Genomic DNA, 23,023 nt, shown 5'->3' on the forward strand with positions numbered 1-23,023 from the left:
CCCAATTCATAGCCGTCATCATCTTCTGTAGATGAAGTTGTCTGTATTATTGACACAGTTTCAGTTCTATTTTCTGAGAAGTAAGGTTTCAAGAGATTCACATGTATCTTCCTTTGTAGTTTTCTTCTTTCTGGTGTTTTAATCACATAAGTTCTATCACTTGATTTCTCAATTATCCTGTAGGGACCTTAAAATTTATTGGTAAGGGGAAATCTCTTGACTGGCAGAAACACTAACACTTGTTGACCAACACTAAAAGTTCTTAGCTTAGCCTTCCTATCATAGTTCCTTTTCATTTTCTCTTGACTCATTTTCAGATTTTCTAAAGAGAATGTTCTAATCTCTTCCAACCTTTTCCTTAAGTTTTTCACATACTCTTTGGATTTCCTCTTGATTTTCAACCCAATTTTCTGCAAGAATCTTCAACGGTCCTCACACTTCTCTTCCAAAAATCATCTCATTAGGTGAACATCCCATGCTTTCTTGATAAGCATTCCTAACTTACATTAAGGTTAAACCAACATCCCATTCTCTTCCTGACTCAGAACAATACTTTGTCAGCATACTTTTCAATATCTGGTGGAACCTTTCCAGAGCTCCTAGAGTTTCTGGATGATAAGCAGTTAATAACTGTTGTTTTACCCCTAACAAGTTCATCACATCCTGGAATAACTTGGAAGTAAAGTTCATTCCTCTATCACTTTGTACAATGTCTGGTATCCCAAACTTTAATAAAAACTCCACTAGTTTCTCAGCAACTATCTTGGCAGATATGTTTCTAACAGGGATCACCTCAGGATATCTGGTAGCAGGACACATTAATGTCAACAGATATTCATTTCTTTTCTTCATCTTCTATAATCACCTTGTTAAAGGGTTCCTCTCTAAGTTCTATAGGTTGTAGATGGACTTTCTGAATGGTTTCATTAGGTTTTCCAGCTATCTGGCAGGTATGATACTCTCGACAGAACCTGCTATCATCTTTATAAAGTCCAGGCCAGAAAAAATATTTCTCATGATCTTCTCCACAGTCTTCCTGATTCCCATATGTCCAGATTCAGGAGTTACTGCTACCACTTGCTTCCTCAATGGACATGGAATCAAAATCTGTTGATATTCGCCCCATTCAGCATTTCCGGGTATATCTGAAGGTCTATACTTCCTCATCAGCAAACCTTCCTTCAGATAATAACAGGTAGGAGTTTGTTGCATCTCTTTCTGATCAACAACTCTGAAGAACAAATCAGCTAATAATGCATCCCTCTTCTGCAAGTCCATTAGCTTTTCTCTTGTCACATGTCCAACTTCAAGGGTTGGACTATCAATATCTGCTACCTCAGCTACTGTAGTTGCACTACTATTTTCAGGAACACACTGACTACTCTGAGTCTCTTCAGGAACAACAGATTCTTCATTTTCTTGGGAAATCCCTTTTCGGTTAGCTCCACGGGAGGCATCACTCCCCTGGAACAATTGTTCTAAGTTCAAAGATCCTTCACTTGATCCATCTTGGGTGTGCAAATCCTCAGTTTCTTCACCAACAGTTGTAATCCTCCTCATACTCCTGGTAGTTACGCAACTAAGGAACAGGTGGGGGTTATTCTTCTCCAACTCTACCGTAGGACTAATCCTCAACGGCTTGTCTGTCACTACAGGACAAGGAACAAATGGAACACCACCAACTTCATTTCCCAACAGAACATGTACACCTTCCACAGCCAGTGAGTCCTTCACAGCAAAATCAACACTCCCTGTCACCAATTCACAGGACAGGTGTAAGTGGCATATAGGAGTTACTTCCTCTCCTCCTATACCCTTCAAAATAACTGAATCTCCAGTGAGATTCTTCTCCAACTGAGGGTGAGCACCACGTAACACCACACTATGGTTGCTCCCTGTATCACGTAAAATCTTGACTGGTACCTACACACTCTTCTTGAGTTTCCAGTGTACCCTCATAGATATATGGCTTAAAGGCCTCCAAACTGTTCAGCCACTCACTGCTTGAAGTTACATTTCCAATGGTTGCTAAACACTCAGCTTGTTTAGTTTCGGTCTTCCCTGTAGTCTGATTCTTCTCACATTGCTCTTAACAGTGTTTCACCTGGGCACCTCTTACTATTTGACAGACAGGCTTTGACTGCTGATAATTCCGATAACACTCCTGACTGAAGTGTCCTGCTCTTCCACACTTGAAGCAGACATTAGGCTTTTGCAACTCTCTTGCAAAATTAGATGAGGATGTCACATTAGCTTGCTGAGGAGTATTATTACTTGTAGGTTTCCTATTTATAAAATTGCTCCTGAAACCTGGACGAGACTTAAAACCTGTGCGTGGTTGATTCTGGTACTTGACATTATAATTGCGCCTGCTATTAATTATACTGTAGTCTTCACTCAGTGTAGCAGCTTCGTCAAGTTTTTTAACCTCTCTCTCTCTCAAATAGGCTCTTATATTCTCAGGAATAACTTTAAAATATTGCTACCAAACAACTAACTCTTCTAACTCTTCAAAAGTTGTAACTTTAGCTGCCTCCAACCATCTTTTAAAATACCTTATCACTTTATAAGCGTAATCCAAGATAGTTACTTTTTCATCCTTTCTTAAATTTCTGAAACTGTCATTGTAGTACTCTAGGGTCATCTGGTATACTTGTAGCACATTATGTTTGAGCACCTTGTAGTCTTTACACTGATCAGCTGTTAAGGCTAAATAAGCACTTCTCCTTTTACCAATCAAGACACTTTGTAGCAAAACTAACCATTTATCTTCTGGCCATCCCATACCTGAAGCCACTTTCTCAAAGTGATCAAAGAACTCATCTTGGAGCCTCTTCAGTAAACTTAGGGATTAACTTCTGCACTCTTACTGCATCAAATGCAGGGTCTTCATTACCAGGGTTAGGGTTAGACAGTGTTACAGGTAATGTGGATCTAGCTCTTATCAATTCCATCTCCCTTTCATGTCTTGCAATTTCTCTTTCCTCTTTTATACTTTGCCTTTCATCTTCTGCTGCTTTTTCTTCTTTTCTTTCTCTTCTTTCTTGTTTTTCCCTGTCTACTCTGTCTTTTTCAGCTTGCATTCTCTCTCTTTCAGCCTGGATTTTAAGCTTAATCTAACTTTCTTCTGCTTCTATGCATCCGAGTTCAAACTATGCATCACTTTTCTCTTTCTTTTTTACTTGCTTATTTATAAGATCACCCTGTGCTACATTCAACAACTCTTGAGCCAGTTCTAACTCATCACCATCAGTTATTCTACCAAAGCCTATCAATGCTTGCATGGCAATGAATTTGATTTCTGCTTTTATCATGCTACTAGACACATGACCACCACATGCTACTGCTAGAGCACTCCACTGTGCCATAGTCAGAGTAGTTTCAGATAACACTTGGATGGAAGGGGCTGCTAAAATTTCCTGAGTATCAAATGGAGCCCTTTTTCTGAAATACAATTCTTACAATAAAATGCAAAAACAAATATATGGTCACTCTTCTAACAAAATATATTCTTAACACCACCAGTATAAGCTAGAGTTATAATGTGATTTGTTTTCCTCCCTGGTCTCTGGGGATCATTAATACTTGGTACACAAAGTGCCAAATATCCCGGGTCTCTGGGCACCATTAATACCTGTGATGAAGTAGCCAAAGAGTATCTGGGTCTGGACACTGTTAATACTTGGGGGAAGTAGCCAAAGATCTGGGTCTGGACACCATTAATGTTTGTTAACCCAAATTGCCAAGTATCTGGTTACTACACTTACCAATTGTACTTGTTAGTGCAAGAGACCCCTTTATTCCTGGGTCTGGGACACCTTTTGTACTTAGGGCACAGTTTGATCAAGTACTTGGTTATTGCTTACCTCACTACAGCCAGACACCTGACCCTTCATCACAAATAGGTACTAAACGACTGAATACTCTAAAGGTGACAGTGATCCCTTCTAGAACTTAACAGTCAAGAAAACAATCAGTCTAGAACAATATATATGTATATATATATATATATATACATATATATATATATATATATATATATAGTATATATATATTATAGATATATATATATATATATATATATATATATATATATATATATAGATAATATATATATATATATATATATATATATATATATATATCTATATATATATAATTATATATATATAGATATATATATATATATATATATATATATATATATATATATATATATATATAAGTCATATCACATTTCCGTGATTCATATAATATATCGAGGCTACAATGTCCTTTAATATCTAATTCGCTCTACCTCGGAATTAATATATTTTCATATATGCTTAACCGAAGGGGAATTTTTTCTCGATAATAGATTTGCCTGGACCAGGGCGCGAACCTATGGATCCTTTCAAACCCAGGAACGTCAGTGAAGCTTTTCCTACTACACCACCACGCGGTGGTGTAGTAGGAAAAGCTTCACTGACGTTCCTGGGTTTGAAAGGATCCATAGGTTCGCGCCCTGGTCCAGGCAAATCTATTATCGAGAAAAAAATTCCCTTCGGTTAAGCATATATGAAAATATATTAATTCCGAGTAGAGCGAATTAGATATTAAAGGACATTGTAGCTCGATATATATAGTATATATATATATATATATATATATATAGATATATATATATATATATATATATATATATATATATATATATATATATATATTTTTTCCAACTGCTTGTTCACTCCTGGAAAATGTAATTGAACACTGAAAAAAAATTAGCCTTGAATGGGGGAACAAGAGATCACAACAAAGAAAAGAAAAAAAAAACTATGGCAGAAGGCCAATATTACTGATAAAGGAGGAATTTACATAAAAGCTGGACTTTAGTTTTAAATGCACTATATTTACATTAATTTACAGAGGACCAGGAACTAATAAGGTGGTGTATTGTTGATCCATTGGAAACACGTTGCCGGGCAACTAGACACGGCGTTCAGAATTTTGTGCAAACCGGTTATTGTAATGCAAGACTTATTTCAAGGGGTTCCCAATTTCTCCCACAATCAAGCACGGTGTTTATCTGCAAAGAGATTGCCTCCTAGCATCAGTACTAAGGCGAGGGAACACGTGGGGGAGCATTACACACTACTTTCTATCAGTCGAAAGATTTACAAACCACTCAGGGGGAATGAAAATAAATGGGAAATTACAGAAAGAACTATTACGTTGCTTGAATTAAGTAGGGGATGTTTACTAGTATCACAAGGGGATTAATCACAGCATACAACCAAAATTAGGGGAGTGAGAACCTAAACAAAGGAGGGGGGGAAAGTCGCCTTGGAAGAATGGAAATGAAATACAGACAAAAGGCAAAGCAATTCCCTGGCTGAACTTAAATTTGCTCTCACATATAGTGGTGTTAATATTACCAGGAAAAATTCTTATTATTTTTCGTTGCTTACTTTACTGAAAATCTTTTTCTTTTTTAGAAAACACTGCCATAAGAACGCTCCCGTTTGTAATGAGAAAAATCCTGACTTGGAAATGTGTAGTGGAAAACTTGGAAATGGTTTTTTATCTAATTTTTTTGCTTTCTAATTAAATTTAACAAGACTCGAAGTAAGACTGGTTCAATAAATAGTTTAGAATTTAGTTTGAATTGAAACATTTCAACTTTAGAAAAGAATGTATCCGACTTTTCTTGTCATTTTCTTTGAAGGTTTCAAAGGAGCAAATAGAAATGTTCAAATAAAACGCGACAAAAGATATATATATATAATATATATAATATATATATATATATATAATATATATATATATATAATATATATATATATATATATATATATAATATATATATATATATTATCATCATTAGACATCACTGCATATTTTTGCCCGTTAGGCCATGGCTTCAAATAGCTATTTCCAAAATAAGATCTATATCTGATACTTTGGTAAGATTTCATTGACCAAAAAATTAGTCTCGGCTCTGAAATACACAGTAGACCATCTAATTTCAGAGTCGCTGACCATTAAGAGGATGAAACCGGTATTGAACAACTCGTCCGGTATTCATATTCAACTGACTATCGTGTGATTTCATAGTAGGTACACAAATGGATCGTTAGACATTTCACTTTGGGAGTGGTAGTTTGTTTACATTTCACTTTATTCTTAGTTTGTGTGTTTTTTTATTAATTCTGGTGATTTTTTATGTGTTGTTAACATTTTAACTTTAGTTTTAGTAAGTCAATTAATTTTATTGTAATTTCAGTGATTCTCATCCTTGTAATTTTTTACCCTGAAGATGAGGTTTTATACCACAAAAGCTCCTATAAAGAAGAATGTTCTTCCTAGTCTTGGCAGTATTACTAAAAAAAGCTAGGTAAATCATTGCGGAGGATAACGATAATAATATGGTATCCATTGATAATACCAAGGGCAATGAATAAGAATTTGGTATATATAACATACACATGACAATATTATATCTAAGGAATTCCGTAAATATACATATGGCAATATTACTATTTTCATTGTTCAATTTTACGTTGACTATAGGATTTACATAGTAATTATAACGTAATTTCTATTTACCAGTTCACTATCAGTTAAGCAAAACTTTTTGAATTGGTGAAATACAATCAAATTTAAATGTAAATACAGTCATTTAGAGGTGTTAAGTACAATATTCTGCTGCGTATATCTAACTGCTAACCTTGCATAATAGTAAACACCGCCGAGGACAGGGCGAGGGCAGGTGTCATGGTAATTGCTTCATAGCAAAGAATTAAGAGTTAAAGGAAGGGAAAACATATCTTCGAGAAGTTCTGCAACACGGAGGCTTTCGCGCGTGTTGGAGGTGCCTGTTCTCATGATGGTTCTAGAATCGGCAAGAGTGTTGTGGAACTTGACAGGCGCCGACATGACGTGAAGAACGCCGCAATTTCTGATGTAATACTTCGTCCAGATCCTTCTAAGATGTTCTAGGAATCTCGGGAGTCTGTGACGTTCGTGCTCCGCCTCCCCCGTAGGCCCCGCCCCCAGGTCACCGTATAAATACGACTGGCGAAGTAGGAGAAGGCAGAGATCATTAGTAAGAGTCACAGATCAGATTATCAGTGAGAGATCAGCAGCAGAGATCATCATAGAGAGATAAGAGAAGAAGGAACCGACGAAGGATCAGAGAGGAAAAGGCGCTCGAGAATTCGGTCGATTTCTGGTCAAGTCGTCCAGTCCGGGAGTGGACGACCGAGGCATTTCGACGTAGAGCTAGACTTCAGAGAAGAAACGTTCTACGAGAGGTTTTGAGAAGTTCCTGCCCTTCAAGTATCAAGGGTAGAAATTGTTTTCTGCAATACGGAGTCAAGAAGACGTCTGCAATTAGAGTTCTCCTTTTGTGAAGCCATCGCTTCGAGTCGCAAAACTGGCCAGTAAGTACTTTCATTACCCCATCGTTTCCCCAGTTGATGCAATGTAAGATTTTACCTTTTTAATGTAAATAGGAGATACCATTCAGCATTTATCTTTGTTAGTAAGCTTGTAAATAAACCTTTGTTGTGTTTGTGTATCTTTCTATATTCGTATCCCGTTTCAATTGTTGGTCTTTAATTCTTTTTGTTTATAATAATATCGAACTTGGAGCGGACCTCTCTCTCACGGTCCGTAACAGCAGGTTATACTACATAATTGCTGCTTCACCTATGGCAAGCCAAGCAAATTCTGCTTGTGACTGCAAGATTACTTTTGTGTTGCGTGTTTTGCAATATGCAACAGAGAAAAGAATCGAATGCGTTATATGCTAAATATCAAGTAAGCGGTTAATACACAAGCACCAAACTATTTAGAAACGAGGACAAAGGCGATCTTTATAGGAGTAATACTTTAATGACAAGTATGAACAAGAGATATACAAACATTTTGTAAATTTCAAGGACTTTCTAACTTTTCAGACCAAAAATACACAATGGCCAAATTTTACTGGATGATAAACTATCTCACTGCTGCAATGACCATTTTAAACAACTTACCTATTCTACTGACATATATACATATGCACCCATACACATATATATAACATTTCATTTGTGTATTATGTGTAAGTGTACTTATGTATGTACCATATCTGTCAATATATGTGAACGTATACGGCATATGTATTTATGCATATTCTATCGTCATCTTCTCTGATGTCGAAGTATGACTATTAACAATAATGATGATTATAATATTAATAACAAGAATAATGATAACTGTAATGAACATTAATTTGATTATCATCATTATGATTAATATAATCAATATTTTACATGTATCATTGGTTAAATACTGGTCTTTATCCACACAGGCCTACGACCGTGTGGTAAATTTAACGGGTATCTGAACGATACTTTACGTATCCTTGAAACTCTAGTGTAACAAAGGTTTTTACACAGTGTGTGTAAGGCTTGGTGCATATTTCAAGTTAAAAAGAAACGCGAAATGCGCCATAGAACTGTATTACACAATCAATATTCTCATTTAATGCCCATTCCATTATTGTACTCTATTTAATAGTTGGAGTGTGTGTAACAATATACGAATTCCATATATTACTGTTACTACTACTACCACCACTAACATCTGAGTCTTCATTCATAAAGTATATTGTCAAGGTGTCGAGTAAAGTACGTCATACTATAGTATCAATGAGTGGGTGGGCCCTCAGCAATGACGTTTTGCTAGCCTCTATCAGAGTAAATGAAGGAAATTTAAAGGGATACTTAGCTAAATCTAGCAGGCTCGCAGATAGAGAGAGGCTAGCAAAACGTCATCGCTGAAGGCCCTCCCACTCATTGATACTGGAGTATGACGTATTTACTAGACACCTCGACAATATGCTTTAGAATGAAGACTCAGATGTTAGTGGGTAGTATCATATATATATATATATATATATATATATATATATATATATATATATATATATATATCTATATATATATATATATATATATATATAATAAAAAGGGAGCCCATAAAAACAAAACCCCAAAATATAGAGAGAAATGTACTATATTCAGAGACTGCTGTCTCTCTCTGAAAATATAGTACTTTTCTCTATATTTTGGTGTTTTATGGGCTCCCTTATTAGATGGAATTCTGTTTGTTACAGAATATTTTTACCAGCATTATATATATATATATATATATCTATATATATATATATTATATAAAATATATATTATATTTGGTGTGTAATATATAATATATCATATATATATATATATATAATATATATATATATATATATATATATATTATATATTATATTTGTGTATATATATATATCATATATAGATATATATATATATATATATATTTATATATATATATATATATATATATATATATATCACATATATAAATCAGTGGTACAATATTATCTTGAAAAATAGTGGGTTGGTTAATCATGGCATGATCCGAAAGAATAATGCGTTTCTATTTGAAGGTCTTAAACTACAAACCGATGTTCCAGAGAGAGAGAGAGAGAGAGAGAGAGAGAGAGAGAGAGAGAGAGAGAGAGAGAGAGAGAATGAAAAGCCTTTACTGTTTTCTCGCGAACGCATCTGTTTACTCAGTTTCATCGAAGTATTACATTAAACATCAGCTTTATTTTTCTTTTTATAAATTCCTAAATCCCCTTTTACCGGATCGAGTTTATTGTTATGATGAAATGCGTTCGATTGGATCAGTGTTCGTTCAAATCAAGAGAAAAGTCGGGACTGTTACTTAATAAGCACTATCTTATAAGTTATAAACATTCCTTGCAACCTGTTCATTGGACGTGATACATTTTTATTTTACTCTGTATCCTTGGGTTATGGCATCGCTTATGCAGTAATATATATGTAAGTGATTACATAATAAAAATATGGCATGTTATTCCATATATATAAAAGACTAAAACTAAAGAGATCAACCAGATTGCTTGCAGGAATGTGATCAGACCAGAGACGATAAATATCACAGATACATACAAGTAGGCTAAGTTGACATGCCGTCACCTGTGGTCATTCATTTGTTTTGAAACATTAGTCCAAGCTTCCTGCTTGAGACAACTACCGCGACCTATAATTCAAATGGCCTACGTGATTAGTAACTATGTCATCTGATTGTATGTTCATATGTTTGAGCTACTGTCTGCTTCCTTTATGACTTGTAACCGAGATGGTAGACAAAACGGAATAAAATTAATCTAGTAATCCACAACTCTACGTTGCTGGCGAAGGACTCGTGCTGGGGATGATTTTATTCATCGCGAACGTATTCGTGTGGCTTAGGATGCAGAGAACAAGTATGAGGCCGAAATAGAACATTGGACCCCACCAGGCAATTTTCCCCTTGTTTTAACCATTTGGAATTGGCCATTTCATTTGGCTATAGGTGGTTGTCTGGAACTGTGTAATGGACGAAAAGTTGTTCGAACGCTAGTTAAATGTGTAGTAGTATAACCTCGGTCAAGTATCCTATATATAAAGTATCATGTATCCTATATATAAATTATCATAAATAACAGTCGAAATATATCTTTGCATGTACGCACTAGGAATCTATTATATAAATGATCATAAATAACAGAATCGAAATAAATCTTTGCGTGTACGCACTAGGAATCTATTTAAAGTGCATATATATAAATCATAATTATATGAATCCATATACATATGTATAAATAAATCAGGTAGCCTATAATCAATCTGTTACCTTTCATCTTACCAATAACTGCAGATATATGAGTTAGCATAAAAATCAACGAATCAATCAGCATAAACATTAATAATTTTTATCAATTCATATATGAAATTTTTATCAGTTAAAATATGATTTTTATCATGTTAATCTTTATTCTATGCGATTATCAGAGTACATTAGTATTTTCTGTAGCATATGTATCTTAAAGAGATGAAGTGAAAAACTGTATCAGTATATATCACGTGATCACTATTATTTACGAATACCATTATATGCATATTATGTTTCATATCTTATTACTTGAATCTGTATTTGTGTACACCATAAATTTTTTTTTACTTATAAGTATTTTCTATATATCTATATATATTCACATAGTGTTTGTATCACACTCCTAAAAGTCAAATGCAAGTCAAGCTTGAGTAATATTCAGGGGTTGGTTTTGGTAGCTGACCGAGCTTTTATGTAAGTGATTACATAATAAAAATATGGAAAGTTATTCCATATATATAAAAGACTAAAACTAAAGAGGTCAACCAGATTGCTTGCAGGAATGTGATCAGACCAGAGACGATAAAGATCACAGATACATACAAGTAGGCTAAGTTGACATGCCGTCACTTGTGGTCATTCATTTGTTTTGAAACATTAGTCCAAGCTTCCTGCTTGAGACAACTACCGCGACCTATAATTCAAACGGCCCACGTGATTAGTAACTATGTCATCTGATTGTATGTTCATATGTTCGAGCTACTGTCTGCTTCCTTTATGACTTGTAACCGAAATGGTAGACAAAACAGAATAGAATTAGCCATCATCATTGGCAGAAGCGATCAAGCCATCGTCATTAGAAGACCTGTACAATCCTACCTGATCTTCACCATGTAATCTCAGAGAATATAAGTATTTTTTATACTTAGTGTTTTCTACTAGAACCTCACATCAGAAAGATATCATCATGAGTTTAACACATCGTCGTCATAACCAAAGAAGATAATACCGACTTCGTAAGTGATATACAAACCCCAAGACACTCCAATGAATATGGAAGTGCATAACCAACCGACTTAGCGTAAGATTATCGCAAGTGTAACATTACCTCATAGGGCGCCTTATTATACAAGGCAACAGCCCTAATATATATAGTGATAAAACTGAATGCACATCCATATATAATTTGCTGTAAGCAACAACGATTGTCGACTACACTTCATATTTACTTCTCTCTCACCACAGACAGCTGTGCTTTGTGAAGAACGAAACTGCCATGATCCGATCCTCTGACAACGCCCCAATAGTCTGATTTTTTGGACCTTTCCTAGAGTGACCCCCAAAGGTTTTAACCAGGATCCATCTGTATGGATCCTGGTTTTAACCTGGTATGTCTCCACCTTTGCGGCGTCGTATTTAGTACAAAGCCGTTGGGGATTACCGTAGAAAACAAACAAAAGACTGTAAATGACCCCAAGGAAATATTAGTCTTTGATAAAGACCCCCAGGTAAAGCGACCAAATTTTTTGTTTGGGCCCTCAGCCACACTCGCAGTTTTCATAAATCTTGATCAGCACAACTTATTTAAAATGGTGTAAACAAAAGGAGACTAAATGTTTTTTTAAGTTTTGGAAAATCTGAACAATATAGATCGTCACTATGTGGCTATGTTGCGTGATTGAAGAAGTTTTCAAAACATTCGGAAAATAAGCCGAGTGTTAGAATACCTAAGAGAAAGAATATCAACGGATTCTCGTCTATCCGCTAAAATAAAATTTATCGGAGCTAGAAAAAAGAAGAAAGTAACAATAATGTCTCTATCAACAGAATTATCTACCAAACCCAAGTCCCAAATAATTATGCATACAGACTTTTTGACGCTAGTTCAACCATTCATGTAACATACTATGTATCAATCCACCAGTCATTCGCTAGTCGAGTAAAAAATAAAAGTACCTCAAGTCGCCATCAGATACCCTAACGTCACATTTTCACTATCGAAGTTGTCATTTCCCGAACATAGATCCTGACCATTTTATATTTGAAATAAAATTCCTCGTTCACCGCCAGAAGTCATATCTGGCTACGAAATTAAACTAAAATGCTTCCTGATAAAATATGGAAAGAGAATCGGCAGTCCTACATAAATACAAATTACGACTTGGAACCAATAACATGGAAGATAACTGCGCGGGTCCTATTGAATGGCTTCGGCATTGTAGAGCCATGTAAAGGAGACTAGAAATACGGACAGGTATTGCACAAGGAATGCACGCTTTATGCTGGATCACTAACAGTCAGTACATGGACAAAAAACTACAATTTCTTCAAGACTTTCCCCTCTTATCTTTATGAAAGCGCGAACAACGCAAAACAACAATATTGTACTACACACGCACGATGCAATGAAGAACAAAGCTAAACTACTAAAACAAAATCAGTGTACTTACATCCCAGATCTTGAGCTGCTGCCGTTGCGGTGTTCCTGAGTCGAGGTCCTGAAATGACGACAGAGAGAAATTTGTATAAATTCTTTTAAGTAAACTGTCAAGTTCTTCGAAAGCTGTGGAAAGCAAATTGCTATTTCATTAATTTGCTACATTATATTTTATGAGAAGTAATTCAAATTATTTAATTACCACATGAAAATTTTAATGCAGAAAGGATTATATTCAATTCAAATACATAAGGGGAAATTTAAATTCTAAATTCTAACAACAGTAACTGGGTTCAGAAGAAAACCTAAGATAGATTAAGAACAGAACAATCGCCAGTGGAAGGGAAAAAAATGTCTATACAAAACAAGTTCCGTTGAACTGATTGTTACTTATACGGAAATAATGAAAACTAGAACATTCCAATTTTTAATGAAGTTGCCAATCTGTTTTATCTTTCACAAATGAAATATCAACAAGAAGGCAATGCTCGCACCAGTCCCATATTATAACTGCATACCTTAACCTGCCTATTTTCTCTCAAGGTTTTTTTGCCTGAGCTATGTTGTTTAAATATGTATAACGAGTTTTCTTCATTAACGGTCTATATACGACCTAAGGGACAGGAAGCCGAAACATGTTAAATGCACATAGTAAAAACAGGACGGGTATTGCTACCCTTACAAGAAATGGGAGGAGAACATGACAAAACTGCAATCAGTGCCTCGGCGGATTATCAGGAATTCCGGGGAAAAATTTTGACTGGCACTGATCTCGTACGAAGTGTTGCGACATTTCATGTAGACATACACACACACACAAATACAGAACAACCATACACAAAAACCCACTATACATACATGTGTATATATACAAATACATTAAAGAATGAATGTATCAGTAAGATGATTTTTTTTCACTCATACATTTTTTGGCACGCTGGGTTCTCAGACTTCCGATGAGCTTTCTCGAGTATCAAAATTTAGCGAGTGAAAAGCATTGTTTTTGTCTATTGCTAAGTCGGCATCGGAGATCGTGTAGTTTCTCTCTCTCTCTCTCTCTCTCTCTCTCTCTCTCTCTCTCTGTATTTTTCAAAAGCACAGAGCAAAGGCACAAACGTAACTAATGAGCAATAATCCACCACTAAAATTAAAACTAACCATATCGGCGAGAAGCATCGGACCTACATTTAAACAGCTGAACCTAATGGTAACTCCTCGAAGTAGAATACCCAAGTCTCTAATGAGGAGAGAGAGAGAGAGAGAGAGAGAGAGAGAGAGAGAGAGAGAGAGAGAGAGAGGAATGTTGGGTTGGCTGGCAGAGTAAGAGCAATAACTGCTGCTCTACGTAAATGGAACGATGTCTCTATGGAGTCTTATCAAGGACTTCGGTGGGCGTTTTGTTGCGTTGGTCGCCATGTGCAAATGAGACATTTCCCAAGAAGACCAAATTTCCCCAAGGAAATTGAGGCAGACTTGTTAGGGAGTCCTTCGGGTTGCCCTCTCTGGTGAATCCTTTCTTGGAAATACTATCGTCTCTGAACCAGCGTGCATGTGTTTTGACGACTTGCTCTGGGTAAGTCGACTCCAATAAGCTGATTCAGTTTTCGTATTAATGCTACTTAGCATAGTGTTACCTATATGCATGAAAGGTAGAGAGTCATCACGAATACATTAATAATTTGGACTAGCTAGACCTTCGGAGCAGAACTGACGTACGTGTCTTGAGCTGCTCCCGCTTTCTGGTGTCCTTGCCTTGACTTTGGCTAAACTATAGAGGATGTTTGGAAGTGACAACTTTAATATTTTTGCCCCTTTGGGCAAACTTTGAACAAAGTATTCGAGTGGATTATACATTTTTCTGTGCACCTGACGTATGACGTCGCCTGTGAAGTCATTTTTGTCCATCTAGAGGTGAAAGAAGAAGAAATTTCCGGCTTTCAGCTAAAGCGCCGTTCACACATTCACGTATCAAGTCACGCATGCCCACGCATGAACGGAAATTAGTAGCTAAAAACCGCTTACGAAAGTACTACGAAAATATCCCGAAATGAGTATTTATGATCATGCGTATTCGGGGCGGAGTCGGGAGGTCGCTACGAACCATCCCAACATTTTGGAGCCGCGATCGCTCAGACCTGTTGAAAAAAATACATGCCTGCTCCCGCCATCTGACATTATGCGTTGCTCCAGACGGACAGCATGGTGCATCCGTACCGTGGTTGGCATGCCTTTAGGGCAAAGACGTGTGGTCCCCCGCTGCAGTATCGGTACAACCAAGCACAGCGTGGATCTCCACGTGGTTCGGGAACATACGGAACAATAGCGCTGCTCCCCTAAGACCCATTTACGATGACTCCCGCCGAGTCGGATGCACGAAACCCCCCCGTGCGGTGGGTATGCGGCATCAGTTTCTTTTACCAGACAGGCAGCAGCACCGTCAGTGACTTCGTCAGTAGAATACACGATGCCGAAAGAAATCACGAAGAGGCAGCGAAAGGGGCCAGGAGCTAAGACAACCTCTACGAAGAGACCAACTGCTACTTGAACCCCTACAGACACCATGGAGGAGGAGGATGTGGTGATACACATTGAAGAGGCTGACGAGGTGGGCATGGACATGGCCAGTGACAGCAGCTTCCTCGAAAATTTATAGTTCTATTTGTATATATTTTTTTGCGTGTGAATGAATTAATGTATAATTATGATGTAATTAATATATATATATATATATATATATATATATATATATATAATATATATATATTTATTTATTTATTGTGTCAATAAACATATAATTAAATAAATTTTTACTTTTTCAATAACTAAAAACCATCAAAGTAACAAAATGAAATAATGAATAATAACACAAATAAGACATATGCAAACAACTATATAGTTGAAAGCACCTTATATTTAAGGAAAAAGAATAAAAAATGACAAGGGACATATAATTAAACAATAACAGTTATTCATTGAACTAAAATATCAGTACCCAAATGAACTGGGAATAATAACAAACAAGACAAATGCAAAATAAGATATAATTTCTTCGGTTTTTACGTTTGAAATGAAGTTTTGTTTCTTTGAATCTGAATAAAAGATTAAGTTATTACCTTCACTGTTTCCTTTGTTTGTTGTTTGGTGAGTGACTGGGATTACTCTCTCTCTCTCTCTCTCTCTCTCTCTCTCTCATCCCCCTTATCTCGTATAGTGTTTCTCTATCTATTTATCTATCTTTCCATCTGTCTTACTTTTTTTAATGCCGCGTTTGTCAAGACATTGGGCGTATGTTACGTTAGGTACGAATTGACCGGAAATTATTTACGCACGAAGTTCCTTACCACTAAAAGGTATTATTTATTGTTATTATTATTATTATTATTATTATTATTATTATTATTATTATTATTATTATTATTATTATTATTATTATTATTATTATTATTATTATTATTATTATATTGAAAATAGAGGAGCAATGGAGGGGTTAACTACTTATGAAAATGTGTTGGTAGCAATGATTCTATTTCGCGAACTATTTGTGGTCGTCTTTATGGGTCTGACGACAAAAAACAAAACAAATATATTGATAAACAAACAAATACGTAAATAAATTAATATATTTAATAAATATACTTCCTGTAGGCGGTGAATGGAACTACAGTCACACGTTTGGATCACGGCCCTTTAGTACCTAACGTATTCCCGCCGACGCACGTTGGATGAAAGTGAGGACGTCGTGCGAGGTCGTTACACATACGGTATACGTACGTGTGTTACGTGCTCGGCCACGCACTACTTCTGGGGGTGTAGCCTATTGTCGTGGCAATTAACGAAAGCGTCCCGTCAATCTTGCGCGGTGCTTAGGCTTTTTACGCAGTTCTTCGTACTTACGGTATGGCGTCGTTATATTGACTGACGGCTATCGGCCTGTGACACGTAATCCACTTGATCGAGCCGACAAACCACCCGTTTAGCCATGTTTCACATGCGTGAACAGGCGTGGGCTTGATGCGTGAATGTGTGAACTTGGCTTAATGCTCAACAATATGGCGATTATAAAATTCGCTAATCATATGCTGGTTGAAATGGTAGTGAAGGAATATTGATACTGGTGAAGGTAAGAATACAAGAGTTATTAATTACACATATGTTTCCGTAAGATACGCACTGTTTGATATGGATGATGATTTGGTCATCGGTGACCTAAGTCGTTACGGGAAGGTGCACTCTGTAAGACACAACAGGTTTTCCCATGGAAGAGCAAAAGGGCTGTTGAACGGTATCCGAACGGCAAGATGGAGGTTAGAGAGCCTTTCATCGTCGGTTAACCTTTGTAGACACACAGTAACTTATTTATCAAGCCCAACCTAAAACTTGTTCTAAATGCGGAAGGACGACACACCAAACTGTTAATTGTACTATAGAAAGCGAATCCAGGTTAAATGTTTTTAACATGACCGATTTCCCGAATTTTCCTAAAATTAATGATGGTCCAGATGCATCAGAAATGTCAGATGTATGTGGAAATGAGACCGATGTTACGTCGAAAGCTTTGAATGATTGTTTCGATGAAGAATCAAAGATGGATCAGAGAACGCACACTTGAGAAGTAAGTGTAACAAGCAGATAGTCACAGGGAGTTTATCCTTATTCACAGTCCCGAATCAAGCCGAAATCCTGGTGAGTAGGAAACTGTTGGTAATGAGGTCAGAGGTGATAATAGCGATATTGGTATTTTTAATACTACGAAGGATAATAGTCTCCCGGACCCTTTGAGCATTCAATTTCTGGAAGGTTATAGTATGCAGGGGTCACCTCATGTTCCACAGATGGAGGTGGATCATGTGGTGTATGGAAGGAACAACTCTGTGATGAAGAAGGACTGAAGGAAATGACTGCTACGGTGTCAGTTCATAAGAATGATGAGCCCACAGATGTAATGGCCTTGGGGAATGATAATTATGGGGGATATCGTACTTGGCAATGAGGATGAAAATGTAGAGCGCATCTTGGACGCTGTAATATATATATATATATATATATATATATATATATATATATATATAATATCATATATATATATATATATTATATATATATATATATAATATATATATATATATATATATATATTATAATATATATATATATATATATATATATATATATATATATATATATATATATATATATATATATACATATATATATATATTCAGCGTCCAAGATGCGCTCTACATTTTCATCCTCATTGCCAAGTACGATATCCCCCATAATTATCATTCCCCAAGGCCATTAACATCTGTGGGCTCATCATTCTTATGAACTGACACCGTAGCAGTCATATATATTATATATATATATATAATATATATATATATATATATATATATATAATATATAATATATATATATATATATTTATTATATATATATATATATATATATATATATATATATATATATATATATATATATATATATATATATATATATATATTATTATATATATAATATATATATTATATATATTACAGCGTCCAAGATGCGCTCTACATTTTCATCCTCATTGCCAAGTACGATATCCCCCATAATTATCATTCCCCAAGGCCATTACATCTGTGGGCTCATCATTCTTATGAACTGACACCGTAGCAGTCATTTCCTTCAGTCCTTCTTCATCACAGAGTTGTTCCTTCCATACACCACATGATCCACCTCCATCTGTGGAACATGAGGGTGGACCCTGCATACTTTATAACCTTCCAGGAAATATTGAAATTGCCCCTCAAAGGGAGGGTCCCCACCCGGGAGAACCTAAATTATCCCTTTCGTAAGTAATTAAAAAATTAACCAATAATCGCCTTTTTATTATCACCCTTCCTGACCCCTCATTACCAACAGTTTTTTCCTACTCCCACCAGGAATTTTCCGGCCTTGTTTGTGATTCGGGAGCTTTGTTTGAAATAACGGATAAATACTCCCAACCTGGGTGTACTAATTCTGCCTTATGTTTTACACTTTACTTTTTTTCCTCCAAGTGTTGGGCGTTCCTCTGAAACTTCCCCATCTTTGAATTCTTGTGTCAAAATCCGAAAACAAATCATTGCCAAATCTTTTTCCCGACCGTAACATCGGTTCCCTCCACATTTTACCACCATACATCTGACATTTCCCTGAAATGCCCATCTGGACCATCCCTATTAATTTTTTTAGGGGGAAAAAATTCGGGAAAACAATCGGTCCCCCATGTTAAAAAACCCAATTTAAACCTGGAATTCCCGCTTTCCATAAGTACAATTAAACAGTTTTTGGTGTGTGAGTCACCCCCCGGTTCCCCACCCTTTTTCCCGCATTTTAATTAAATATATATAATATTATATAATAATATAATTTATATTTTAGTATTAATATTATATTAATATATACTATATATATATAATATATAATATATATTATAAACTATACTAATATATATATATATAGTATATAAATAAAATAATATATTGGTGGCAAAAAAGGTTTTGGCAAAAGGAAAATGGAAACGTTTTTTTTTTTATCCCACAAAGGAAGTAACAGAGGGAAAGAAAACTAGAAATGGGCTAAGCAATGGCAAATATACCGGAAAAAAGGAAAGTTGATGGAACTTTCCGCCGTTTTCCATGGTGGTTTAGTAAATTACGGAGACCGTTTTTTAAATGACCAAATTGGTTTTTTTTTAAAAACTATGTTCAAAAATAGACCATATGAAAGGGGAGATACCACACCAACTTTATGGATGGCGTAACTATGACCGTAGAGCATTTTGTTGAAATACAAGAAACAAATTGTGGTAAGAACTTTAAGAGATCCCCTTGTCAACTTTAACCTCAACAAGTAACTAATTTGTAATATGAATACCTTGAACTTCGAACCGGGTTTGTTTGTTTTGTTTTTTTGTTTTTTTTTAAAACGGAAGGACTATTGTTTGTTGTTTTTATTGTCTGGTTTTGTTGTTCCCATAAGAAAAGGGAAAAAGGACATCATTTGTAGTTTTGTTTTTTACAAGAAGATTGGAATTGTAAAACGGGCGGAATACTGGGGGGTTATTGGGGGGAAGAATTTGAACGGGTTTGCCATTATCCCCAGAAATGTGTAAAGTTAGATGCTCCTACAGGATTTTTTTTCCCAGAGAGAGAGAGAGGAGGAGAGAAGAGAGAGTTTTTTTTTTTTTTAAGGGGGGAAAAAATGGGAAATCCTCGCCCATTTTTTCCTGGAGTTTTTTTTTCTAAGAAGCCCCTTTTTTATTCCCTGACATTAGGGTGGTTGGAAAAAATTTTTCCCCAACCTGCCGCTGCCATGTTTTTCCCCCTCTTAACGCAACTGGGGTTTTACTTTGGGTTCAATAATTTTAGTTTTTTAGCCCCGGTTAAAAAGGGGATAATTAAAGTAAATTTTCTAGAGGGTTGGTCCCCCCCCCCCCTCTTGTGAATATTAAGTATGCAAAAAGAAAAAAAATTGATGGGGCTTCGAAAAAAACATTTAAATTACATTTCCTATACTGTTTTTTGATTTTAATTCCGTCACATTACCGAGAGCAAAAACCAAACCCTAATTTAAGTTTTTTTTTCAGATCACCAAAACCAAAAAATGTTGGTTTTTCCTCTAGAGTTTTAAAAAGGTTTTATTGATTTAAAAAAAAAAAAAAACCCAACAGTTTTTCCGTACTTTGGAAATTTGAATTTATAAAAAATTTTTGGATCCATAAATATTGGCAAGAGCAATTTAAATTTTTCAAGACCTACTAATGGGAATAACGGGTACAATTTTACAGACAAGATGCAATTTTTCCCCTGAAAATCTGGTTGGAAAATGGAGGGAATTTTGGGACCAAAGCCTTCATGAGTCCCAAGATTTTTTTAATTTTAATTCTATTTTTTTTTGTTTAAAATTGGGTCCCAAGAAATTAATTTTTGACACAGGGTTACTGAAAAAATACTTAAACAATGGATACCTACAAACAATTAAATAATGGTATCCACCATCCATAGAACTAACCTTAAACTCTATGGGGTAAAAAGGGTTAATTACGACATGGTAAATTGGCCAAAGACCTAGAAAAAAAGAGGAATTTACGCTATACGAAGAAATGAAAGGGTTTTGTTTCTTTTAAGGTAAATCGGTAATGAAGGTCAGGATAAAATCTGATGAGATGTGAAAGGTGAACGACGTTCTCTTCTATTTGCTCGGCAGAGAGAGAACTAAAAAGAAGAAATATCATTTTTACTAAACTTCAAACGAACGACAGGACGACTGTTGCTGGGCGATGCGAAGGCGATTTCTTCTGTGTGCGAATTAAACGAATATTCTGAGAACTTGGTTTCGTTGGTTGAAGGAAACCGAACTTCTTCCTGGACAAGTGTCGACCAGTGCTGAATGGTCAAAACTTACAGACTTTATCTACCGAGATTCAGTCAAAGGAGGTGCGGCTATATTTTATTAAGAATACCTTTTCTGTACTTGAAGAAGCACATTTATTTTGTACTTTTCATTCTAGAGAGTAAATCATAAATATCCTATCCAAAAATTCCTGTATCTTTAACTCAATGCTGAACACATTTTCAGACCTTTATAGGATCTTCCATAGACCTTTACTGCCACCCAACAAGAACAATAAAAAAAAGTAGTTCGTAGGCCTACTCCCCGAGTAAGCGAAAAAGTGTAATGGGAAAACTCCAGGCTACGATAGTCTCCTGAATTCTACAAGAAATTTTGGAACATCATAAAACTGGATTTTATCACCGTGTTAAATTATATAGGTGATGTAAAGAGAATGTCCAAGAGTCCGTCAGTATGTTGGTGTTAAAAAAAAAAAAAAAAAAAAAGTTACCTTGCACCAATAGAAAACTGGAAACCTATAACGTTATTCAATATTAATTCAGATTTTTATTAATTTTCAAAAATAGGTTTGAGATCACATTAGACGATATAATTTCCCCGGAGCAATATTGCGCTTTCAAAGGGAGGTCGATTGTTGTTCAGCGTAATAGTGCCATAAGAGACGTCATGTTTTATTCTAATGAAAAAGATGTTGCCATCTTTAGTCTCGATTGGTCTAAAGCTTTTGATAGAGTGCACATACATTTTGTATATACGAGGTATAAGCTAAATCTGGTATTCCGGCAGAATTTATTAAAAAAAAAAAAAAAGTTATATTTCCAATGTACAATTCTTTAAGTACCAATGGCTTTTTAAGCAGTCCTTTTCCTGTTAAAAGGTCAGTGAGGCAAAGCTGCTCTATGTCTATGTTGCTCTTCTGTATTTTTCAATAACCTTTTCATAAAGGCAATTCAAGATAGTAATGATATAACAGGAGTCTGTCTTCCAAATCAGACACCCATGAAAGTACAAGAGTTTGCTGACGATTCTTACGTGTTTGTGTCAATAATCGATTCGGTTCAAGCTTATTCTAAACAAGCACAAGGTTAACATTAAACTTTATGCTGATGACACTTGGTTCTATTTTCCTCCTGAAACGGTAGATGTCATTTGTAAAATTAATGCAATAATGAGATATAAAAACGTGAATGTCGGCGAAAAACTAAATTTCAATGAAATGAACATTGTAGCGGCAGTGAGGAACTTAGGAGTATCTATCGATTATAAAATACCGTTGAAAAATCATATATTGCATATTGTAAAAACCTGTCACTATCATATTAGAAACATTGTATTTATTAGGAAATATTTAAACGAAGATACTCTGAAAACAGCAATTTGTAACCAAATACTTTCGAGGCTGGATTACTGCAACGTTATATACTACGCTCTTCCTAACTACCTGCTAAGAAAATTGCAAGAATTACAAAATGGAGCCGCCAGGTTAATAAA

The sequence above is a fragment of the Macrobrachium nipponense genome, chromosome 18, assembly GCF_015104395.2.
Source record: "Macrobrachium nipponense isolate FS-2020 chromosome 18, ASM1510439v2, whole genome shotgun sequence".
In the NCBI taxonomy this organism is placed as follows: Eukaryota; Metazoa; Arthropoda; class Malacostraca; order Decapoda; family Palaemonidae; genus Macrobrachium; species Macrobrachium nipponense.